General features: G+C 37.3%; 1 protein-coding gene across 1 annotated transcript in view; it reads right to left on the reverse strand.

The window, feature by feature from the left end:
* LOC127946128 (dipeptidyl aminopeptidase-like protein 6) overlaps positions 1-27,754 on the reverse strand; it is a 279,989-nt gene that overhangs the window by 213,039 nt on the left and 39,196 nt on the right. The window lies entirely within an intron of this gene.

Consider the following 27,754-nt stretch of genomic DNA (forward strand, 5'->3'; position numbering starts at 1 on the left):
GACACGAAATTTTAATTTAGTTTTAGTCTTAGTCTTTTGACTATAATTCTTTTTAGTTTTAGTCAAGTTTTAGTCATCTGATTTGTTTTAATTTTAGTCTTATTTTAGTCGACTAAAATCGCTTGGTATTTTAGTCAACTAAAATCGCTTGGTATTTTAGTCGACTAAAATTGCTTGGTATTTTAGTTGACTAAAATTAGACTAAAATCAATAACAGATTTACTAGACAATTTTTTACAGCTGGTATAGGAAACAAACTTGACCAAAATATATAAAACACTAATTCAACTTTATTTCAACACAACTGTGTCTTTAATTCGATTCAAAAGCTTTTATGCAGCAACAAACACTGTCATGATAATGTAAACAATAACTAGCTGCCAATTGACCATCAATAAAAAAAAAATAAAGTTAGGTCCAGGACCTTAAAGCTTACAGCTGAGCTGAACAATAAGTGCATACATTTAAAGTAAATATTTAATAAGTTGGGTGGATAAAAAATGTAATAAGATTTTATAAGGTATTCATTTGTCTAGCAATATTGTATGTTTTAAATACTACAATATTGCTAGATTAGTATGTATAATGATAGGATGTGAACATTCACGTTTCACATGACTAATATAGAAATATTTGTGATATTGTCAACAAGTAGAACATTATAAAATATACTAAACATTAGTATTAATCAAATGTATGTATCATAATATTACGTATTAGTATTGTGCTCAAATCTAACTTGAAGAAGGGGCTATTTTACAGTACTTTTCAGTTCGTAATATTTAATGCTACAACATCTACACACTGCAGTCTTCCAATTTTGCTTAGCTCAATAAACAAAAGAACATCGTTGTGAAATTACATTTGAGAAAATGTCCGGGTGGCTCGTCAGTAAATGTCTTTTCAAATTGGTTGTGTTCTTGCCACGAATGAGCGCTCCGCGTGCTTTACACTTTGTTTTGTTTTGTTCGTCGTAAAACGTGAAGTGAGCTGTGGACATTTTGTCGCTCTTTTAGACATCACCTCTTCGAATGCCGTCTTCCCGGGAGCTCATTTAAAAACTGAAAACCTTCGCTTCACGTCTCAATAAGTCAGGCTCGGATTGGTTCTCTTCTCTCATGCAGTCTCGCCTGTTCCGTTTTGCCGGTTCTTTTGCTCATTCCTCGCATCTCTCCCGTCTGCTGATTTGATTTTCGTCACAGTCTATTTTCGTCTCGTCCTTTATTCGTTGACGATAATGTCAGTCAATTTAGTCATAGTTTTAGTCTCCATCAGTGCCTTCTTTTTTAGTTTTCGTTTCATTTTCATCCGCAAAAATATATTTGTGACGAAAATAATGACGAAAATATTTAGTCAACGAAATTAACACTGATATATTAGGGGTGTAACTGTTCACAAAATTCACAGTTCGGTTCGATACGATACACCGCGGGTAATGTGACAAGAACTAACAAATCAGCTTCATCCTTTCCCGTAACAACGTTGAAAGCTCAGCCAAGATGATGGAACAGCTGATCATAGTTGTACATGGATTGCAATTTTGAAATAAATTTAGTATCAGAGCTACTGCAAGCAATTTTTAGAGCTGCAAATCCATTTATCCTTTGCTGAATTTATCCTTTGTCTTCATGGAGAGAGCATGTCATTGTTGCTTAGCAAAGAGAGACGCCTCATGAGCGCTTCTGCCCGAGCGCTTTGGAAAGGAGGAGAAAGCGGCGTGACTAGCGTTTTCCACGTGTTTTTAGGCACGATATGTGAACGGCCCCTAAGGCGCTCGCTCACTCAGTATGCGATGAAGGCTTGTGCAAAATGTCTAATGCATTTAACAAACCAGAAATAGAAGATCCTCCAATAACCAACAGGTCTTGTATTTGAGTGCACTTTGGATTCCCTGTAAGCTATAATGGTGATGACAGAATGAATGGTAAATAGTAAGGTCTCATATCCACGGCTATAATGTAAATGTAACGTAAATTAAGCCTACAGATCGCTGCGGTGATGTCTTTTGCCCTGTTTGAGTCAGTTGGAAATGTCGGTCTAAATGCTGTTGAGATAGTTTGTTGCGTGTATGTTGCGTGTAAGGGAAGTCGTGGCCTAATGGTTAGAGGGTAGGACTCCCAATCGAAGGGTTGTGAGTTCTAGTCTCGGGCCGGACGGAATTGTGGGTGGGGATAGTGCATGTACAGCTCTCTCCCCACCTTCAATACCACGACTTAGGTGCCCTTGAGCAAGGCATCGAACCCCCAACTGCTCCCCGGGCACCGCAGCATAAATGGCTGCCCACTGCTCCGGGTGTGTGCTCACAGTGTGTGTGTGTGTGTGTGTGTGTTCACTGCTCTGTGTGTGTGCATTTCGGATGGGTTAAATGCAGAGCACAAATTCTGAGTATGGGTCACCATACTTGGCTGAATGTCACTTCACTTCCTTTTTTTCGTCTTTTCCCAGATACTGACACACTAAGTTGATGTCGGCGTAAATGAGTTGACATGTTTCAAGTATTCCCGCTGGTGTTTTTATTTTATTTAATTTTTTATTCCCGCTGGTGTACCCTATTGTCATGTAGCAGATGTGACATACCGTTATTTTTTTATCCACCACTCTCTTGCCATCACCATTATAGCTTACAGGGAATCCAAAGTGCACCCAAACACCAGACCTGTTGGTTATTGGAGGATCTTCTATTTCTGGTCTGTTAAACGTATTGGCTATTTTGCAACGAGCCTTCAGCGCGTACTGACTGAGCGAGCGCCTGACTGAGTAGCCTAACAAACATATAAGTTGGTGTTTTTTTCTTCTTCGGGGTTGTCAAGGGCGTTGCCTGTTACGTCGTTTGGGTTATTGGGCTACCTTGTTGAACGCATATCATTATATTTCTCTTTTTTTTCTGTCAAATATAATTAATTAGTCCAACGAACCGTTCGGTATACATAATGCGTACCGCGTACCGAACCGAAAGCCTCGTACCGATCGTATCGTTACACCCCTAATATATATATATATAAATATAAATAGATAGATAGATAGATATGTATTTAAAACAATCAATCGCATCTTTTATAGGAGTACCTGAGTAAATCTAATTTAGTTCTGCTATCCAGCAAAATCGTAATAATTCCAAACATGATGAAAACAGAAAAAGGCACATTGCCCTAAAATATTAAGCTTACTGATGAAATCTGATGTTCAGATATGAAGCCTAAAGGAAGAAAAACATGACAAAAACTCTTTGAGTGATACAATCTGAGGACAGTTGTGCAGCATGCCGCCCATGAGGCTCACCCAGCCTGATAAAATAATCACCCCTCTCATCCACCACTGAACTGTCTGAACCATACATTTCAACACAAACCTGCATTCATAAAATCTGACACATTCACAATTTAGCATTTTCATTAATCTGAACATAAACACTAAAAGAACTGCATTAACACCAGCATTTGAGAAGGACCCTCTGTGTGAGTGTATGGGATTTATAATTATTATTATTGTTATTTAATCCAAACTCATTCAAAAAAAAAAAGCATCATGACATTACATTTCTCTCACACATTTTACAACACTTTCAAAGTGAACTGTCCAGTGAGTTACTGTAAAAGTGCAACTTTTCAGTTTTATCGACATTTTATTACATTGGTTGTTGAACATCAAGGCAGTTCGGAAGTAAAATGTTAATGATGCTAAAAGGTTAATGTTCTATTGTGCTGAAAACAATGCCCACCTATATTAAATCCTACCTTAAACCTATAATTGACACTGTAAACAAAAACAAACTTAAGATAAAAGGCATTTGCTGGAGTGCCTATTCAATTTCAGCTGGCTTCTACAAGTTTTTGAGATCTTTTATCAAGACTCGTGTTTCACAGGAATTGTAACTGAATGCTCTGTATCACAAGTGCCTTTCTGTCCCAGGTTAGCTATTGAGCAAGCTTAACATAACAGAAAAGCCATACATATGGAGCTGGTTATATAATACAAATCTAAAAATGCATTGGTTTACAAATCATGAGCTATTTTAAAATATTATATTATAAAAAATTATAATGTGTGTAGAAAAGAATAAGACTGAAATTTAATTATTAAATTCTGTTTCATGATTTGACTAATTGTATTTTACGGTAACGATATATTTCAATATATAGTTATTTATATATGTGGTTATTCTGAAAGTCAACAAAGAGAACTTTATGCAATAAACTCAAATATTTTACAAATGAAAATTACTTCACCCTGTTTGTTCTTTGGAGGCATTGCCACAGTTCTTCTGGATTTAGTCTGTCTCAGTTTGTTCTGTTTCTTCATGTTATTCCAGACAGACTGGATGATAATGAGTTCATATCTCTGCTGGCTGCTGTCAGACTCCTTGTGCAAGCAAAAATCCTCACTGGTTTATTACATTTAATGGCAAAAAAAAAAAAAAATGTAAACTGATATTTACTACTGACACACTACAGCAAAAGATAGAAATGACTTTACTTAAAACCATTTTTTTTTTTTTTTTTTGGTGAAAATACCAGTGGAATTTTGCACAGTACTGTATACCTTCATACCGCCCAGCTCTAGGATGTATAGGTATGTTTTTCGAATTTTGCACAAAGGTAGATGAATCCATGTTTCTCCAGTGAGCCTGATTCTTTGCCTGTTTTATCATCTACCAAGTGAAAATCTTATGAAATATAAAAACTTAACATAACTTGGGTGAATCTTTCATGTTGGTAGCTCAAATGGTGAGAAATTAGTTACTCACTGACTTGGAACAGGGGTTCGTTCAAATAGTAATTGTGATGCTTGCATTAGCAAACACCCTTAACAAGTTCACACTTGCTGCATTCTGCTTGCATCTTCATCCTTTGTTATAATTCCACTGCTTTAATTGCCTTGCTAGGAATTAAGTCCCAGTGGAGTTCAACGGAAACCTAAACTGGTGCAGACCTCTGTTTAGAGATCTGGAGAGAGACCTGACAACATCCTGAACTCTAAAAAGAGTCTTCATTAAGAGTATCAGGTTAAAGTGACAGTGTGAAATCACAGCTGCTCCAAATGTCTTTGACATGTTGTATATTCGCAGCTGTAACCTCATGGGACAAGAAGATGACAGCAGCACACAAACACATCCAAACACACCTCATCTGCATTCAGCACATCAGGTGTGTGTGGTTAACTGTGTAAACAGCGAGAAAGATTTCTTTCAGAGAAAAGTTTGATCAGATTTTAATCAAACATCTCTTCATGCAGAGACTTAGAAGGGTTTGAGCCAAAGCCATCGCATGGTTTATTGATGAAATGGGATTCTTGCACAACAAAAGCCTCAGCTCAGGTTGCATAAAGACATAATTAATAACTTTAAATGCATTCATTTTTATATTTATTTATAGCATCCATGCTAATTCCACGATGTTAGCCACTTATGGCCAATTGCCCAAACCAATAGACTTCAATTAGCCTTGATTGGATATTTTCAGTCATGTTATGAAGGCATGTTGAAGTTATCAAAGGCAGCGCTTTAATGGATGGAGTCTTTGTCCCTGCTGAATCCAATAAAAGGTGAGAGGACACAGCAAGCAGGTAAATAGAATTCATGTAAAAATGAAAGGCTTTCTGCTCAATAGGGAGACATTTGATAGGTTATTTTCACAATCGTGTTTGCTTTAAATGCCAACTTTTTTAGGCAGTAGGGTTAGAATTAATAATTAAGGTCAGGTTATTCAATTATAGGGATGGCATTTAGAAATACACTTAGAATCCCTCCTACATCTGGAAGATCTAACACTATGCTACCATTTATCCCACTGAGTCTATGACACTGACTAGAGAGACATAATCAGCTACAAAAAGTGATTGTTTTTTAATGAAATACTGATTTTTTAAATTGATTTTATTTTATTTTAATATTATTTGTTTTTGTTTGTAGTTAATAGACTGACTGATAATTTGAAAGATTTGGGGTTGTTGGTAGAAGAACTGTGACATGCTAAACTCAAACCCGAGAGCTATATATCTGCATGTAATGAGCATATGTGCTAACCACTGTGCCACAATTACAAGGAACTATTTTATTTATGATCAAAATACATTTTATTAATACAAAAAATGTAATACATTGGTAATCTAATTTCCATGTCTAGCCTATTACAATATTTTTTTAAATAAATAATTTAAGACATACAGTAATTAGTGTGGCAGCTTCTCTGGAAAGGGAACATCATCACAAAATAAAACAAGAACCATAATTACAAATAGCAAAAGACAAAAAAGCTATAGATTTATGTTCATTGGACAGGTTAATTAAAAGTCACATACAACCCAACAATTAACTCACACAACTCTAAAATGTGAAATCTTTTCAGAGAATGTGGCAGTTTAAACGAATGTACTCAACCTTAGACCATTCAAGATGTAGAGTTTGAGTTTGTTTCTTCATGGGAACAGTTTTGTAGAAATTTAGCATTGCATCACTTTCTCACCAATGTATCATCTGCAGTGAATAGTTACCATCAGAATGAGAGTTCAGACAGCTGATAAAAACATCACAATAATCCACACGGCATGTTTGTAAGAAGCAAATCCACAAATTTTAACTTTTTAACTTCATCTGGCTAAAAAGTCCTCTATCCATAATATTGCTTTCTCCATTGAAAACATCATCTCATCTGAATCAGAATAGAAATACACACAGATCAAGCACCATTTACAATCAAAAAAAAGGAAGAAAGAAAAAAAGAGTTCTTAACAAATATGTCAGTTGATTATTGTATTTTATTTTTTATCAAGCTGATCCACCAGTTGTAAGAAAGTGATGTGATGCTAATTTTCCCAAAATCTATTCTGATGAAGAGATAAACTTATCTTGAATGCAGTGGATTGTCATTATTGTGTAACTACTCCTTTAAATAATGTACTCAAATGTTTCTTAAATGCCCCATTAGCACGGTAAATAAGAACAGTGCTGCAGCACCATGGACAGCTCAAGATCACATACTAGGTTGAGTGTTTCAGAACCACGGACAGCAACTCAAAAACCACAGACCATATAAAACAGTGGTTTTCAATCTTTTTCAAGAGCGACCCATTTTTATTTATTTTGTATTTCATTTTATTTTATTTTATTTTCAGTTATTTTTTAATTGAAATGGCCTATGCATATAGGGCAGGGCAGGTGGAGCAAATGTTAATGAGCGACAACTGTGCCACAAAACGGAGCCCCATGGAGGAGCTCCAAAAGGATGCTCTCTGTTCCAAAATCGAATGACAGTGGAAAATTTGTGTGGTTGTTTTGGCTTTTTTTACTATATTTACATCATATTTTGTCCAGTCCATTGTAATGATTATCACTATGTCAATCATTGCGATTTCGAGAAGGAATCCCCCAATTATATGAGGATGCCACTACCAAAACTTTCCAGCATTTTTTCCTTTTAGCGGTATGAAAAACTAAACTTTTATTCAAATTATGAATGGATTATACCCAAGATAGGGCACAGAGTGCTGAACCTTAAACTTTGTTACATGCATTTTCCATCAATCATCCTGGCGATTTAAAATCCCTGCGTTCGAAAACCAATGATATTAAAGCATGTTATGACATGCTGCATTAATTATGATTATAAAATATGCAAACTAGGGCATGATGGTTGCTTGACAAGTCAAAATCGGCACAGCTGTTATGATAACTACATTATAAAATATAAATGCTGGTTTACTCTGCTGGTAGTGGATTTCACAACTAAAGTAAGTTGTAGTTTCAGCCATCAAACCAGACTTGACTGACCAGTGGAAACAAACAACAACAAAAAAAACTAACAAACAGTATTTTTCTGCTGGAATGTTCAGCCACAAATATGTAAGAAAAATCTGGGACAACAAAAGGTTTCAGCTGTGAAACTGGCATTCTGGGTGACATATATTTCGTGCCATTAGCTATTTTTAGAAGAGAATTGCACTCCTGAAAACAAGCACACAGGAAATTATGTCTTCTAATAATAGTGACAAGAAATAAAATCACTAAAGGCTCTTTATTATTGTAGTTCAGTGTTTTCCAGCTTGTTTTGTCCTATGTTCCCCTACAGCACCTTTCATCAAGGTTTAAACACTACTTCATCAAGCACTCTTAACTCAGCACTTTTATTTTATTTTATTTTATTTTATTTTATTTTATTTTATTTTATTTTATTTTATTTTATTTTATTTTATTTTATTTTATTTTATTTTATTTTATTTTATTTTATTTTATTTTATTTTATTAAAAAGTGTGTATTTTATGTAGCCCTGCTTGGGGCTGTTATTGGACACAGGCACTTGTTACAGACTATTTAGGATGCCAGCTGGAGCATGTAAAGAGATACACAAAACTGTGAAATCAAGTGGTGGTAATTACAGTAGCTTTAGCATTTCACTGCACTCCTTCACTAATGAATAGAAATGATTGGATGGCAACTGCTGGTGACACTGACTGTTTCTCAAGTAGGACTGCAATCATGGTCAATGGCTTAGAGCCAAACACATCACAAAATGCATTAAAACTTTTAACAGACTATAAAAGAGAGGCTGCCATTAAAAGCCAAGAAGACATAGCCTTCCTGTGAAGTTATGATGAATTAATGTGATTACGGTAAGAGCTGTGCTGGTTGGTAAAATTAAGCTTAAATTAAAACAAATTCAAAGTGCAACAGGACACCAAAAATGCAACACAAGCATAATGCTGTATGACTTTTAGAAAATGAATAAAAAAACAAGATTATTTCATTTTTAACAGATTGATAGCTAATGCTTACAGTAAATAATTTTTATAACGCTAACACTGGTATCATATCAATTTCCACAGTTCCTTTTCTCTAAATTTTAGCCAACCACATTTATTACAGGACATTTTTTTTATGCAGGATATATACAAAATAAAAAAATATATAATAATAAAAAAATACATTGTTATTGTATTTTGCCTCAAGAGCATATTTATGATTGGACAAAACTCTAACCCTAAGTATTAAACTTTAGAAACTTACTATGGATATGAATAGGCACTTTCGAACTGCGTCATTCTAGGAATGAAACTTCAAATTAATTGGCTGGTTATGAAGTTGTGTGCTATTACTTGTCTAATAGACTTTCTCCTAGGCAGAACAAAAAACTCAAACTTACAATAGATATTACAAACTCGATAATGAGCTTTAGAAACCACCCAGAGCTCTTTAAAAAACACTCCGAATTTCTTAGCAACTGCATTGCAGTTTTATTTTCCAAAAGAAAAGAATACTCTTAATCAACGATGCATTAAATTGATTACATTTATTGAAGGACTGTGCTGTCAATCAATCAAAAAACGTTTGCTAGTTGCATATCTCCGCCATCTTGGATTTCCGGTCTTGCGAGTGTGTGCGTAGATATTTTTCCAGTTGTGCTAAACGTCAGTGCAGAGAACCGGAGAAGTCCAAATATTACCTTCTATATGTTTACAGGATTTATAATATCACTTCAAATGCAGATAAGATATAAACTGCTATTATTACTATACTATAAATGTCAGTGGATTTGAAACTGTGTTTGTTTGGGTCTGGTGAATAAATAAATACAATAATGTTCCCTACTGTTCACGAAATGAAAGTTGAACTCATGGTGTGTATACACAGCTACATAATGTATTTTTATCTTACCAAATATCTAAATGTAAAAATTACGTATTTCTCGAAAATGTTTGCATTACATTTTATTTTTTTCAATTAAATATTTACCTCGTGAGACGTGGGCTGCGAAGTATCTTCATAAGTAACCATTTCTCAATTGCACACATACATCAGTCTGTTTCATCATTATTTTCACAACATATTTTATTTTACACAAAATACATGACTAATCTGTTTAATCTGATAATTAATGCAAAATAATAACGATATACATGTGCTGCTCATAAACAGATAATGATTTATGCTGCAGATCTTTTACAAAACAAATAAACATTGATAAAAACACACATGAATGCAAATGAATGCAATCTTTTAAAGGAACACTCCACCGTTTTTTGAAATAGGGCTTATTCACATTATTTCCTACATTTAGATAGGTGGGCAAATGCATTTTTGTGTCAGTGCATGCATTGTTTTAGTTTGACTGGGTCGGCGTTAGCTTAGCTTAGCACAATGAATGGAATCCTTTGTTGCCAGCTAGCATGGCCTGAGTAAAAGTGATCAAAAAAATAAAAAAAACCACCTAATTACTTCTTGTGGCCTGCGTATTCACAACGAGTACAAATAGCGATCCAGATTAACACTAGGCGATTTCCTAGGCAGATATTGACTTGGGACTATATTATGGGGAAGCACAGAAGAAAGAACTGCTACTTCGGCGCAGAGATATCACGCAACACATGAAAACATCAACTCTATGTGAATACAGGTATAATATGGGTCGATCTATACATACGTCATGATTAAAATAATCACTTACTCTGTGGACAGCTGTCCATTTGGTCCATTCGGCGTGGGGCGTTTTTTCCAGTTCACTTTGTCACACCGGAAAAAAAAGTCGAGTACTGCAGAATGGATCAGCGCCGTGAAATCCTCTGTAGATGTGACACAACTTCGGGCACGCTCATCTTGATCTGACGTGTTGAGCCTGCTCATCAATGGCAAAAACATGTCCCACTCTCTACAGCAAAGACACTCTATTTCCGTCGGCATAGATTGGCATATTCCCCCACATTCACACCACCAGTTCATGTTGGCTCTCATCCTCACGTCCTCAGGCTGTTGAGCGATCGCAACTAATACACGCGCATATAAATTTCACTCGCGGCTGGCTTGACGGTGTTTTTCTGAAGTGCGGCTGGCTTGACCGCAGTCTCCTACTGTCGTTCTATTTCCAAAGCACGCAGCTCGTCTTCTGTAAACTCTGGTTCAAATAGGTATGGTTCTGGTTCTTGACTGTCTGAGAAGTCACCCTCTTCGTCTCTCTCAAAATCAGCCATGTTCATCGCCATTCGTGTACTGTAAGGAAAATAGCCAGGCAGCTACTATTCACGCCGGTATGTTGACGGAAGTCGTGGGATTTCATGTGTTGCGTGATATCTCTGCGCCGAAGTAGCAGTGCTTCGCCTAAGCAGCAGTGCTTCGCCTGTGCTTCCCCATAATATAGTCCCAAGCCAATATCTGCCTAGGAAATCGCCTAGTGTTAATCTGGATCGCTATTTGTACTCGCTGTGAATACGCAGGCCACAAGAAGTAATTAGGTGGGTTTTTTTTCTTTTTTTGATCACTTTTACTCAGGCCATGCTAGCTGGCAACAAAGGATTCCATTCATTGTGCTAAGCTAAGCTAACGCCGACCCAGTCAAACTAAAACAATGCATGCACTGACACAAAAATGCATTTGCCCACTTATCTAAATGTAGGAAATAATGTGAATAAGCCCTATTTCAAAAAACGGTGGAGTGTTCCTTTAATTAATGCAAACCTACCATAAGTACATTACGTTTAATTGTACAGTTAGTAATAAATTATGTGATCCAATAAAGTTAATAAAACATGCTTTATCAGAAATCTCTGTGCGTCTCGTTTGACCGTCAGAAACCTTGATCTTACATAACAGTCAGAACAAAACCAGCTCTTCGAAAATTTAAAGTATTGCATATTTGAGTGGTTTGAGTTTGAAAGAAGAAATCCCTGTGGACTGATTAACCTGATGTCGACGCTGATCCGCATAATACACAGAAGAATAAAACAATCTCCGTGTTGTATCTTGATGAATTTCCACACAGAGGTATGCAAAAATGTAGGAAGGATGTTTCCCCATGTTTTTGATATACCACTATACGCTGTTAAATTTGAAAAAACATTAATTATATCCATCTAGCCAAGTTTCGTATGTAAGTTTCCCTTACAGTCAATGCCATAGACAGTAAAAGAAATGGACACAGCGACCCCATTGGAACTCAATTGAGACAAGTGAAGCCCGTTTTTAGCAATTTTTAGCACTTCCTTTTCTGACGCGCAGACTCAAACTAAGCTTGATGACGTCAGCAACCTGTCTTGCAGATGTAAATGTTCTAGTAGCTGTGCGTGCAAACTGTCATCGTTAATCTTGCAGAGACGGCGAGCTTGAGCGGAGAGTTCTTTGTCGTGAGTGAGCAGGAGTAATCTGATTGAATATTTTGTATAGTATTTTAAAATGTAACGCCAGTATGCCATATTAAGTTAATTGCCTGCAAGCTTCTCCTCCTGTCTGTACGGTAATTTCTCTACTGTGCGACAGAGAGTCGAGTGGTTCTGACGCAATCGTTAGCCTATTTTTACAAAAACTGTTTCTACGGGGCCATAATGTAACATAGAAGGTAATGGAGCCCTTTATACATTGTCGTGTATCTTTAGAAATAAATAATGGACAAATGGAGTCTTTAAACGCCTCAGATGTAAAGTTATTCACTTTCAAAGTGACGCCAAAATGAATGGGATGTCAATGGGATGCTAAAGCAAGTGAAGTTCTGCTACAAGATGGCGGCACGCGGCCGACTTCAACGTCCGGTCGACTTCCTTTAACAGGCATTTTGAAATAATTGTATGTATTTTTGCACAAAATAGAACTCAATGCACTACTGGCGCAGTCTGAAGTAGTTTTCTGTGCGCACTTGTCGGATACCTGTGTTCACAGAGAGCAGCTTCACCAGCCTGGTTATCATTGTTTATACCAGGGACTCAAGGTCCACTTTCCTGCAGAGTTTAGCTCCAAGGATGACTAGAAAGTTACTGGCAGGTGAGTTTGATCAAGGTTGGAGGTAAACTCTGCAAGAAAATGGAGTTGAGACCCCCGGTTTATTCGATGGCACTAGTATGTAATGTTTAAAAGCACAAAACGTCCAATTTTTTATGTTTTGACTGATGCTGAAAAATACGTTTTGGATGTATTACAACATTTAAAATAAAACAATCTCTATGTATTTACAAGTAACATAACCTTTTAAATATTTTTGTATCTTTCATATCATTAAGATTTATGTACATTGTTTCGCATGCATTTTTTAAAATCATTTTATTGATAAAGGATTTAGATTTTTAGAACCCTTTACCTACCCCCAAACCTAAACATACCCCGTTTTATAGCAAATATAAAAATATATTGTATAAAACATAATAAACCGAAATGTGCAGGGGAATTACATTTTTAGTAACAATATAGCATTAAAAGATATTGAGGCACAAATCCCAGTCCTACCTCTAAACCTAACCATAACCATTTATGTACAGTACAGACGTAAGGGATTTATTTATTTATTTATTTTTGGCAAAAGCAGTACCAAAATAGTCCGAATGATGATGCGTTGCAGTCGCAGTCCTCTCTGATGGAATACAACATTTTTTGTGTAAGGTGCAGAGCAGAATTTAAGCTGTTAATTACTGAAAATATGATCTGATCCACTCCACGAAGGCACTCATTTCCCATTCAAACTAAAGTCTTCTTCTTGGTTTTTAACATTGGCTGGCAACCAGACTAATAGGTGCATTACTGCCACTAAACCAAAGGCAAACTGACTTAAGTCATTTCACTCTGCGGTCATTTTTGAAATGCCTCTTGGGCATGCAAGTGCAGTTCCTTTTTCTTAGAATGGGGAGACATCAAATTATCCGATACTGTTTGCCAAGCTTATGATTAAATTTAATGTTTGAAGTCACCAATGACAAGCAAATTAAGTTCTCTTTTGTGTCATCATGTTTGATTAAGTTTATATATATATATATATATATATATATATTATATATTTATATATATTTATATATATAAAATGTGTTAAATTATTTTTAATGCAGAATTAATTGCACAACTAATGTGTTAATTTTGGCAGCCCTATAAAATATACTAACATTACAAAATATTTGTACTTGTTTAACAAAGAATCCATGAAATAAATGCCACAGTTTCGAAAATGTGTCCAAAGTTTGAAATAGTTTTTTGCTAATATGACAAATATAAGTTGTCCTTATGACAATAAAATGATTTAGAGGTTTTTTTTTTTTTTTCTCCTGTACATTGGTGTCTAACAGTGCAGTCTGACCGGTGTGGGGTCTTCCCACCTTCTGTCTGCCCAGCATCACTTATCTTCCTGGAAAATGGTTGGTACAGCAAAGCCATTAGGAAATATCAAAAGATATTCTGTTATCAAAGTGCACTGTGTGCTATAGGAATGCTGATGCTGACAAAATGATCTTTTAAGCCCTCACACTCAACCCACAGACAAAGCCGATGAAGATCCAAGTGGACAAAAGAGTCAAACAAGCAGACTGATAAGGTTTAAATTCAGAGAGTAAGATCCGAGGTGATGGGACGAGTAGTTCACAGGAAGACTTAAGTTCAACCTTAATCTTTATTCTTCACATGTCCATTTCCATTGTTCATGTTCATTCATCCATTAAGTTTATCCAACCACAAAAACCAGAGAAGATGGGGACAAAATGTCTCTCAGATGAGAACTGGGATTGAGCAATTAACAGGGAAAGAGCCAATGAGCCAGTTTTAAGCTAATTTCCCACGTGTGAATAGTGGCCAAACTGATTAGAGATTAATATTAAATCATAGGAAATGTTTTAAAAAGGTAAAAGATGTGCTGTAAATGAGTCAAATACAATTACGTCATACTACTAAAGAGTGAGGTTCTGCAGTTCTATATCCATCCTAACTGTTTGTCTCCATCCCCTTACACTGATCACAAGAAATACTAGAGCGCCTCCATGTGGCCAGAGAAATCTCAGCAGAATTACTTACAAAACTAGACACTCACAATCCAAGTCAAATGTTTGGAAAAATGCTATTGATTTATTGATTGTTTGATTGTGATCTTAAAGCCTATTGATTTAAATATATAACTTTAAGATGTTATTGAGACTGACTTTACTGAGGCCCTTTATGATGTGTAAATTAATAACAGTCATTTCAAAATGAACCTCATACTTTTTTATTCTTTCAAATATTTTATTATACTCAACTGTTTTAAGTTTTTAAATTATTATTAATATTTTTTAAATTAAAACAGTAGAAGGCAGATTTTGTTCTTTAATCCTATGTTGTATCACAAGGTAGGCATGGACTTTACATAAATCGAGCATAAGCAACTTTGTACAGTAAATTCGTTTTCGCTTTATAGAACAGGAAAAGATATCAGGAAAAGAAAAAGTGTAAAATCATTTCTATTAATAGACAAATATACATTCTGACTACAGATGAAATTCCATATATATATATATATATATATATATATATATATATATATATATATATATATATATATATATATATATATATATATACACACATTATTATTATATGTATTTTATTCATATTTGATTAATTTTTTTACCAGATGATTTTATTTTTTGACTAATACTATTATTTGTTCCCAGGTGATTCATTGGTTGATAATAAATGCTTCAGAGGAGAACGTATATACTACTTATTGATTATCATATTCATGTAGGATGATATTTAGATACTTCAGATAATAACATAGTACTACCATATTATGTTTAACACAACATGACCAATATATATATATATATATATATATATATATATATATATATATATATATATATATATATATATATATTGTTGTGTACTCTTTGTTCTGCGAGAGGTAATTAAATTACACAATGAACAAATGCCCATTTCTTTACAACACATTGTGCCAATCTGCAGTGAACAGGTCTGAGATTTACCTGCCAGCACCCACATACACACATGACCCCAGGAGGTCTGTGAGAGGAATAAGGACATCTGTTCCATCAAACAAAATCAGCTTCTGAGAGTTAGCATACGCAAGAGCTCCTTAAGTGATGCATCACTCCTGCATGCATCCACCTGCAGGGGTAAAGTTTGCATTCGTGAACGTGTTAAAAACCTCAACCGGTCCAGAATGGAAGCAGGTTATAAAAGGAACGGTGGTGTGTCAGCCTGATGTCCAACAAGAAACACAGATACAATGAGACACAAATGCACATATGGTGTATGAAGCTGATTTGATAAAAAAAAAAAAAATTGTGTATCCTTTAACTCAACTAATGCCACATTCTTTCAACTGCCTTTAAAAGTCTGTGCCTAAGCTTTATAAATGAGGTGGTAATGGAAAACAAGATTGTCAGTGGATGTATTACTCCTTGTTTTGAAGGCCAGTCATCTTCATCTCACCATCCAGCTTGATTTGTCCGTACTGGTTGGGTTTACCATCCATATCCGACAATTCTCTCCAGTGTAATAGGCATTAAAGTTCTCCTTCTAATATGACAGATGCTCTGTCCCTGTGAGCAGCATACTGTACACCAAACTCGTTTTCTGAGCTATATCCAGTGACTGTGGCTGTGATACGTGTGTGTGGACCCATATATAGAATATTACTATCTTTAAAATGTAGCCTATCATAAACATATATATGAATACATTACAAGACAGACAGACAGACAGACGGACCCCTCATGCCCCCTATTCTAACAGTCGGAGTGATATGTGTTATGTGGTAGTGTTCTAACTTGTGTTTTGTTGCAGTTATTTAGTGGCTCACCTGTAAACAACAGGTTAATTGATGTCACCTGACATTGTCATTTCATTTTTCTTGTCCTTTAATTTCAATTTCAAGAGTACTGATACAGAGTACAAGAGCACTGGGACATTTTACTGTCTGTATCTTTCTGCTTTGTGTTTGTGCTATTCCAGATTGTAATAGAACTATATATATATATATATATATATATATATATATATATATATATATATATATATATATATATATATATATATATATATATATATATATCAGATTTAGTAATTTTATTTTCACACCTCCAGTGATGCACACATTGAAGCTGCAATGATATCCCAGTTCTTGGTTCATTTTAAGTCATGTGAGTTTTTCACTCAAGAACAGCTGCTATCGGATCAGTCCAATTTACGAATAAAGGAACAGTGCAGAACAGTTCAACATGTTCTTAGAAAAGAAATTATCTTGTTAACGAATGAGACATCGCTATTGTGCCTAAGAGAGCAGGTGGCAAATTCTTTAGTTCAATATTTTGAAGAAATATATAGTTCAGTCATGAAAGTCTAGATGGCGCAGGCTGACGGGGTGTTAACTTAACAGATGATATTCAGAGACTAAAATGTCTTGGCACAAGCTGATTGGTTCATGCTGCATATGCAGGCAATGAGCTTACTGCCTTGCATTTATATGGCTGGCTAGCATTCACTTGAGATTCCAACATCGCGCTTTCAGAGTTTCTCTGAAACCCTTCAACTTCCCCAGCTCCACCTGTATAGATCTGCTATGGATTATTTTATATGCTATTTGTGCAGCAGCGGTATGTCTTAAATACTCACAGCACCATATCGCCACATCCATCACCATGCTAAAATCTTCAGAGAGTGTTCATGATTGAAATGTAGTGAAAAGTATGATATAATGCTTTGGAATGTAGATAACTACAGCTGTACTCAGATAAAGTACAAATGCCATATGTCCCACCGATAACCACACAAAAACACAGCAGTGCATAGCAGTATAATACCTTTATACATCCCTATCCTAGTGTGTGTGTGTGTGTGTGTGTGTGTGTGTGTGTGTGTATGTGCTATGTCTCCGATGGAGGCACGGTTGAATGACAAGGAAAGATTGAGGCTGCTGGAGCTTGACCAATGTTTGTCTAAAACACAAACGGTGAAATTAATAGGACCTGTTATTCTCATCCACCCCTCCACCCCTCTGTTCCAGCATGTCAGAGAAAGACACTCGCTCTGAGTGACCGCTCCATGCACCCAATCCTCCCCTCTGATCAAGCAGGAAAAACTACATTCAGGGGAAAAAAAGAATCATATTTGGTCACGCAGTTCCCTATCAAAGAACAAGACTCTCAAACATGCAGCCAGAATGTAGGGCAAATGGAGACCCAATCAAATTAGAAACACTTGAAATAAGGTCTCACGTAGAAAGAACGTTTTTCATGTCCCATGGCAGTTATCTATTACTTCAAGGTACTATAAAATTGTCATGGTACATGATACATTGTAAATCCCCCCACCCCCAAAAAAAAAAAAAAAAAAACCTCTAATTAAAAATGGTAAAAGGAACAACCAATAAAACAAGTGTCTACTTTTTGGTAATTTCTTGTAACTGAAAGAAAAAAAGAATTTGAAATAACAGAGCAGATGTTTTTGAGGATTGGGTTTTGTTGTGATATCTATAATACTGCAGTATATGAGAGTTTGTGTGCAGCACTCCACTGCTGCAGGACTCAACATACCAGTCAGGATTCTGTCAAATTCCTTTATTACTTGAGTTTCTAGGGCTGCCAGCCATACTGGACACAACATAGTTCACTGTTATTATCTAGACTTCCAGGTGAAAGGGGGACAAAACAAGAGATTTCACAAAGAGAAAAAAGGCTGTAGGGAAGGCAAAGTCAAAGGTACTATATATTCAGGTCAACAAATTTACTGTAACTCTGCTGAACTTGAGGCAATTACTTGTTGTACTCCAACAATTGTAGCTGAGGTTTTTGCTTCCTCAATAGTATCTCTAATATAAGCTACAAAAAGTACACTGTAAAGTTAATAATAATTATATATAGGGGTGGAACGGTACACAGATGTCATGGTTCGGTATAGTGTTGGGTTCTAATATTTCAGTATTCAGTACCAATAACAGTGAAAACACATGGTTCTCTGTACCAATTTCAGTACCAAAACTAAACACAAAAACTTGCAAATTAAACAACATTATTTTTTTAGGATTTTTTTTTTTTTTTTATAACTGAACAATATTGTTATTTTTTATAAAGTTAAACAAAAATTAAATGCGCAAAGACAATGCCATTCTAGCAATACGGTTTTGGTACAACAGAAGAAAAATAAAAATATACTCTGCATGGTTTCTTTTATTTTATTTTGAACAGACAGTAGTACAAATTAAAATAAATTCCACCTAGATGTGAAAATACAAAATATTATTACATTATGTTAAATATATATATATATATATATATATATATATATATATATATATATATAAAAATCTGTAGTACATATATACATACAAGGAATAAATTAAATTAAATTAAATTAAATTAAATTAAATTAATGCATTTAGCAGACACTTTTATCCAAAGCGTCTTACAGTGCATTCAGGCTATCAATTTTTACTTATCATGTGTTCCTGGGTAATCTAACATCTTGGTAACGTATGTACAATTGTACACAAAGTACTTTGGTCTGCGGAATTTGCATCGCGAGCTCCGCCCCACAAAGTGGGGGACGTAATGCCCATTGCACATGGCACCCCAGCCCGTGGCAGAGGCATCTGTTTACACAACATGTCTGGACACCGGTTCTAGGGGCACGCCGGCCCGTAGAAACGAGGGGTCCAACCACGGGGGGAAGTATCGGTGGCAGGCCGGAGTGATGGTCACTCAAAGCGTGCCCTGTTGCCATGCCCATCTCAGGACTCGGTCGTGAAGGCATATGTAGTAGCCCGAGCGGTATGACCGCCGCCGCGGACGCCATATGCCCCAGGAGCCTCTGAAACAGTTACAGTGGAACCGCTCTCTTGCCCTTGAATTGTCACAGGCAATTCAGCAGTGACTGCGCACGCTTGTTCGTAAGCTGCGCAAACATGGCGACCGAGTCTATTTCCATACCGAGAAAAGAGATCCTCTGCACAGGGGAGAGCTTGTTCTTTTCCCAGTTGACCTGAAGACCCAGTCGGAGAGGTGTCTGAGCACCAGATCCCTGTGCTCGCACAACCGCTCTCGAGAGTGAGCTAGGATCAGCCAGTCGTCGAAGTAGTTGAGGATACGGACACCTTGTTCCCTGAGAGGAGCCAAGGCTCCCTCCGCGACCTTCGTAAAGACGCGGGGAGACAGGGCAAACCCGAATGGGAGAACCTTATACTGATATGCCTGCCCCTCGAAAGCAAACCAAAGAAACGGAATGAAAGTACGCATCCTTTCAGGTCGATCACTGCAAACCAATCCATCGGACGAATGCATTCGAAAATGCGCTTGGGCATTAGCATCTTGAACGGGAGTCTGTGCAGAGCTCGGTTCAAGGCACGCAAGTCCAGGATTGGCCGTAACCCACCTGTCTTCTTGGGTACTATGAAGTAAGGGCTGTAAAAGCCGGACTTCATGTCGACTGGAGGGTCCGGCTCTATTGCGCCCTTTGCCAGCAGGGTCGCGACCTCCGCCCGCCTGACAGGGGCATCTTTGTCCACCATCGTCACGTGGACACCCCGAAACCTGGAGGGACGCCGGGCGAACTGAATCGCGTAGCCGAGCCTGAGCGTCCGGATGAGCCAGCGGGAAGGCCTGGGAAGGTCTAGCCAGGCTCCCAGGAACCAAACCAGCGGGGTCAAGGGGACTACAGGCGTACCCACAGTGGGGCAGCATGGTGGAGCAGTGAGTAGCAGCGTAGGGAAGGCGGAGGAAGTACCAGAACGGTTTTGGGCAGTTAAAGGTGCCTTCCATGAATTGGTTAGTTCCTGGTGCACTTCCGGGAAGAAAGGAACCAGAGGGGGGTGCTGGCGATCCGCATGAGTAGCCCCCAGGAAACACTCATCCAGCCTCGAGCGCTTCGGACAGGGCAGAGGATTCCACTCAAGCCCAATGCTCTCCGCTACCCAGGAAAGCACGGCCGTCAGCTCGGGATTGGACTCGGACAACGCTGGCACTCCCGAGGGAGGCAACGCAGCCGAACCCTCATCTCCCGAGGACTCAAGCCCGCCTTGTGATGCGGCGATCGACATACGGTCCTCTTTGCAAGCCCCAAATGAGATGTCAGGAGCCTGAGAGGGTCCAGCAAACTCATCCGGAAAACTCAACCGGCTGCGGCGTATGTGAGGGGGGTGTGGCCCGAGGAGGTTCGCTCATCGGGGAAGCCCACACAGTAACCCTCAGATCCCCACACAGTAACCCTCAGATCACCCTGGCCACCAGCCGAAGTAGCCCTCTTACGAGAAGAAGAGCTAGAACGGGGTGTGGCAGAGGGGACTCTATACCTTTTAAGGTAATCAAGTATCTATCTCAACGCTGAGATGGTCATGTCCCCGCAAAGAAAACATGAGCCATCCACGAACGCGGTCTCAGCGTGCTGGAAGCCCAGACATGTGACACAGTGATCGTGACCGTCACGAGGAACGATGTATCGACCACACCCAGAAACACACGGGTGAAATGACATCTTTAAAAAGACGCAAATCGGCCCGTATCTCTTTTGTGAAAGAAACTGCTCTTTCAGAGGTGTTGAAGCGCCCAGGGGAACGCGGGAGCTGTCGCAGGAAACCCAGACGAACCGCTGAATCGCGCCGTCACACCAACACCAGCTCTTGCTTGTAACATTCCAGTGATTGCAGCAAGCGATGTGCTCGGCTCTGAAGTGAAAGCTTGAATGCAAATTGCTTGCGTTGCTCCTTACATACCCACTCTGTGGGGCAGAGCTTGCGACGCAAATTCCGCAGACCAAGTTATTTTGTGTACCATTGGCTCGTTTTGTACCACTCAAAGGTGAATGGGCTCTCGGGCGAGATCCCCATTCGTAACGTCGAACGTGACTGACTGAAAGGGAACCCCCAGACTTGTAGCACTAAAAAAAAACACTAAAATTCTAATAATTTATGTTTAATTAATAAACACATACATTTTTGAAATATATTTGATTTAGTTTACAGATAAACAAGGGGAAAAAAACAAAATTATGAGTTTCAGTAAATTTTTGTTACATGCTTAATTTGTTCACAGAAAGGGCAGAAAGTGACATCCTATTTGTTCTCTTTATATTACAAAAGCACAATGTTTTGTTTTCATCGTGAGTGTACAAAATAAAAGCAGACCTTTATACAGTGATGCATTATTAATAAGACAGTAAGTGTTTATAGTTGATTCTACTGGAATAAGGAAATGATTGAAGTGATTGTGCTGGCACGCACGCACACTCACTCTGGAGGGTAAACCCTTTGAAGGGATAAGGTCATAGGGATAAGCCCTTCCAAATGGACTGTAGGGTCAGAGTCAGCACATGGTTACTGTCCAATGGGCTTTGTTTTCAAGTGTGCAACTCTGACGGTTCGGTATGGATAAATGTATCGTTCCACCATGTATATATATGCTATTTCATGAACATTTTCTATTCTATTTATATATTTATTTTTAAGTGTTGAGTTTTCTCCCAATGCTCACTCTAATAGTAAATGATGTTACAAAAGACGGTCAGCAAGATGATGCTGATGTCTAAATGGATGTGCCAATAAATACTTGCCAAATCTTCATAAGCTAATAATTATTTTCAAATTATAAAATGACAGATATTTAATCCAAAATTTTAATTCTAAAACTATTTTGTCTAAATAAATGTATTAATACTAACATAATTCTGATATATTCTGTGATAGTATGTGCAGTATGAAAATAAAGTTATTTTGAGATTTATTTGTGTTTTTAAAAATTAACTTTAAGTGAGTGTGCATAAGATGACAGCATATGTGATTTAAATGTAAAAGCAGGGGAATTGAGCATGCACAATTAAATACCTAATATCTAAAATCTAACTATTTATGAGTTTGCTGACTTAATTGCTGATTTGCAAAAAACTTAATATATAGATGTTAATATATATATAGTGCTTCAATGTTTTCAGAGATGTGAGCTCCAGGGAATCAGCACCAATGAAGCACCAATGAACGCACCGAGAGCAGTCTCACCTCGTCCAGATCTTCTGGGATTTGCTGCTGACTCCGATGTCTCTATAGTGGTTAAAGATGAGATATAATCTGTTTTGATTAATTTTTATTAATCAAGTTTAGTTAATTAAGTTATTGAGCCCAGTTAAGAGATGTGGTGTGGCTTTTCAAGACATCAGAGAGCAGGGGTACAAGATCACGGCCTGCATCTGGATGAAGCCCGAACTGTACTGACACCCAGCAAACACTCTGACATTACCTGCATGTTTCTAGTTTGGCCATTTCTTTTGGAATCCTTCTACAGATATTATTTGGGGGTTTTGTGTTTTTATGTATTTATTTAGTTGCATATAAGTCACAGTAGGGTGAATTTAAAGCAGTTATTAGTGTATTTAGTATTTTCTATGCTTTATAAGGGGGATCAACTAATCCTTCGCTAACCAGTAATGATTATGTAAAAACCTGAAATTATGATATTAAATTATTTAAATTCATTTTGTATTCCTTAAAGGAGCTGTTTGATTTACTTTACCCATAAATGTTAATGAATGCATTAATTTTCAAAGTTAAGTTAAGGCTGCCGTTATTCATGCGTGAATCCAGATGACTCCGTTGGTAGTTAAGTAGTTAGTTGTCACCTTTAATAATCATTAGTATATGAAGAATTAAGTATTATTTTAGACATTAGAACATTTTTAATCATGTACCCTTACTGTAAAGTGTTACCAATGAGTCTTTCCAAAAATAAGTCTACTCTAGAATTTCCACAGTCGTCCATTGAAATGTTACCCTGAATGGAAAATGTAATCACGGACAAACCGTTTTGAAAAATAAGAGTGAGGCAAACATGGTCTAACAACTGATTATACCAACAAAACAGCGTTTAAAAGATTATACCTAGAAAACACATTTTAATTTACAACAGTGGCGACTTTATTCTAAATGCTTCTTACTTGAAGGCGATTCAATTAACCTTAACATTTAGCAAGTATTTGCCTTTGTAAAAACAGAAATAAATAGCAATGATCAGCATGTTTGATTCAACATTATTAATTTCTTTCAATAGCTATTTTCAAAGTTTTTTTTTTTTTTTTCATAGTCTGTCTTTTGAGAGGTATTGGTTGAGTTAGTGACAGGACAGCAACAGACCACAAGTCAATATTGATTTCTTTGAGCAGAATAATGACTTTAAGGGCAGAGGAATCTTCCCCAAAGACAAAGGCTCTCTGAGAAGATCTCATAGTCTTTTTCATTCTGTTTTTGACACCATCTGTCATTTTCCATGGATCAAACATAAAAATTCAATATATTTATTTCTATTTTCATACTTTAAGGATTTTAAAAGACTATATTTATTTATTTATTTAGTCAAACTCACACAAGACTGTAGACCTCAACTTCCTTACCTTCAGACGTCTTAAAACTGAATTTGTTTTCCGAAAAGAAAGAAACATAACTATTAATTTCTGGAGGCTGGGATTGATGTTGAATACTGCCTGAGACCCCTGATCATCTTTCATAAAGAAAAATGACTCCATTGAGAGAGTACAGGTGAGAGATGGGCTGGAATGGACACATTAGCTGACAAATGAAACGTCTCAAGCAAAAGGACTGATGTTTCATACACAGCACAGGTTTGAGGGGAAATTCAATTCTTTATATTAAAGCTGTCACATCAATATGTTCATGTCCAGAAATAAAACCTTCACACCTCATATTCTTGAGTCAAATGGATGAACTCCTAGTTTCCAACTTCTTTCTCAAAATGCTGGAATACAGATGGGTACATGTTTATATGATATTTACATTAATTCAAAGATTCAGCGAAATTGGATTAATTCCCCTGCATATTGATAGTTGCGGGAAATGAAATGCAAGAGTCAAACGTCAGCACCACAAATACCCAATCAAACTGAGATGTCAGCATAACTCTCTCATTCACCACATTATAATTCCACTTATTAGGAGCTTGTCACTTGATGAAAGTACTCTACATCAATACACAACTGAAAACATGCTGATGCACCCATCTTCACCAGGACTGTCTGGAGATTTGAAAAATAAATAAATAAATGAATACATCAATCAATAAATAAAATAAAATGCACATTAACAAATTTAAGATAATTCACTTGTTTGTGATTTAGCAAACCTCACTCTGAATATCTGAATACATTTATTCTGAGACAAGCATTACAAAGCACTAATAATAAAACTAATGGACAAAAAAAATGCACACAAACAAACATATATATATATATATATATATATATATATATATATATATATATATATATATATATATATATATATATATATATATATATATATATATAACACATACATGTCACCAAATACACTGTTTGCTACATTAGGATGCTCCTATTAACAGGAAGATAGCGTTTTCTGTCCAAAATGACTATTACTATTACAGAGCAACATATAAGCATGCTATATATTTTACAAGCTTTAGCAAATCATTTAGATCTCATATAACCACACATTCAAGAACAGCAATAACAATACGACTCCCCTCAGACTTCAGTATTAAATAATTTATTCATTGTCACCGGACGCCGTTCCAAAATTCTAATAAGATATAAAGCCCTTGGTAAAGAATCTGTGTCTCTGGAGAGGTAAAACAGCACAGCCGTCACTGAAAGTTTCTTACCATGTTAGAGCAGGCAGCCGTATCGATCTGTTGGGTGGCAATTAAGACAGACATGATTGAGACGCCTGTGTCTGTGCCCGTCTCCTTCTGCCGTCTCTGTCTTTTACTTCAAGTCTTCAGGAAGTCCGCTGGGGTACGGAGGGAGGGGGTCTATATGCGACTCTGACTTGGGACCCCACGCCAGCTCTCTACAAGACACTCTCCAACAAATCAGTTGGCTAGTGTACAATGAGAAGACAGTCTGTCTATCCCAGTTTTATACTCTGTGGCTGTCTTGCTCTCCTTTTCATGCGTTCTCACTCTCTCTTAGTCCCGTCTCAGTCTTTTTGACTCCATCTCCCCCTTCTTTTCCCACCCCTCACCCTCATTCAACCACTGAACCTGCCTCTTTATGCTTGGAGTGCAACATCAAAATGAAATCAAAGCTGTCCCCATTTACTTTTCTACATTAATACACAATTTTGGTCTAACTGAGCATGATTCATCTGTGCATGTTATTCAAAATATAATACAAAATTATGTATTTGTAATCTTTCATCAAAACTGTAATCTTACTTGCTCCTCCCCTGAAACAACTTTCGTTTTCAGCTAACATCACCTGGAATGATGGGATTTTGGTCAAATATCTATTTACACATTTAATTACTGATATTAGACCTGGACAATACAGCTAAAATGTATCTCTATAAATGTATTTCTCTGTTCTTTTGAATATATTACATTTTTCATCTTGGAATGTATGTGTATGTGATGTAAAATGGAATGGGTGGCATTAGCGGAGAAATGAAATGTCTCCAGCATAGACATACACAGCACAGGTTTGATGGGAGATTCAATTCGTTATATCAAAGCTGCCACATCATTATGTTCATGTCAAGAAATAAAACATTTGCACCTCATCAACTTTACTAAAAGTCCTAGAGTACCTAAAGGATGACCTCCTAGATTCCAACTTCTTTTTCAAAGAGAGATTGGTGCTGGAATATAGAGTGATAGGTGCATATATGATATTAGACTACTGCAAAGATTCAGCAAAATTACATTCATTCCTCTGCATACCAATGGTTGCACAAACAAAATGCAAGACTCAGTATTAGTAGCCTACTACAAAAACTCAATCAAACTGACACATCAGCATAACTTTTATTCACCACATCCTCAGTGACCTAAAGCCAATATTAATTATGCTTAGTATAAACTTGTGAAAGTCCTCTACATAAAAAAAAAAAATAATCAAAGCAAAAGAATCACAGACGGTCTGAACCAGTCCACATAAATGAATTAAACTCACCAACCCTAAAGCTTTTACTGTTCATATCAGTTTTAAGTCATTGATAAACATTCTCAAAATCACAAGTCATTTCATGATGTTTATTAAACTGTGGTAGTGTAATAAACAAATCTCCATATTCATCGGGAAGAAGGAGGCGGGAACCGGCGCACAATCAAAAAAGCACTTTAATATCCAAAAATAAACACAAAACAGCGCGTCAGCCCCTCACGGCGACTGACGCGCATAAATTAAAAGCAAACACATAAACTAATGTCCCAGGCCTGGTCCTCTCTCGTCCTTCACGGTCGTCACTCCAGTTTTATATCCTTCCATCTCCTACGTGGGACTCGATACTAGCGGTGGGGCTCAGGTGTAGCTCATCTCCAATCACTACACCTGGCCTCACTCCTCGTTCCCACGCCTCTCGGCCCCGCCCCACTCGCCACATACCCCCATCGCCCCTCGCAGGCCGGGGGGTACTCCCGAGACTGCGCTCTACTCCCCCCCCCCCCCTTCCCTCCGGGGGAGACCGCTCACGGGGACCTGCGGGAACCTGGGGGTAGGACAGACGAGGCGAGAGAAAAGGAGATGGAAGGAGGAGCGACAAGGACGAGAGAGGGGAGAGAGGAAAAAGAAAAAAAAAATCCGGTTCCCAGACGCACTGCTGCTCGGCCCTCCACCAGCTGGGTGATCTCCTCCGCGGTGCCCGGCGGTGGCACTGGACGGCCCTCGGCGGACGGCACGACACTCCTCCGCCGCCCGGTGGACGGCGACGGCTCCTCCGATTTTGGGCATTAGCACTATATACTTAATATTTGATAAATCACCCCATTTGGGACATGTGTAGATTCTCCTCAAGAGGAAAGTAGTCAATGCACTTCTTTTATTTTAATTTGTTGCTTTAGTATTAAATATTCTGCTTTCCTGAGAAAAATCGGACACTTTACATATGTAAAATGGGTTGCAAAATGGTGTTTCATGTTGTCTCACCTCTTCACAGGTTATTTTGGTGGCTCAGCGGTTTGGTTTTACCATAGACTGAACATATACCAAGGGGGATCACTCACATTATTTTGAATTAAAATAAATAAATAAACAATTCACAATGTTCCAGGTCTGTC

Source organism: Carassius gibelio, chromosome A24, assembly GCF_023724105.1.
Source record: "Carassius gibelio isolate Cgi1373 ecotype wild population from Czech Republic chromosome A24, carGib1.2-hapl.c, whole genome shotgun sequence".
NCBI lineage: Eukaryota > Metazoa > Chordata > Actinopteri > Cypriniformes > Cyprinidae > Carassius > Carassius gibelio.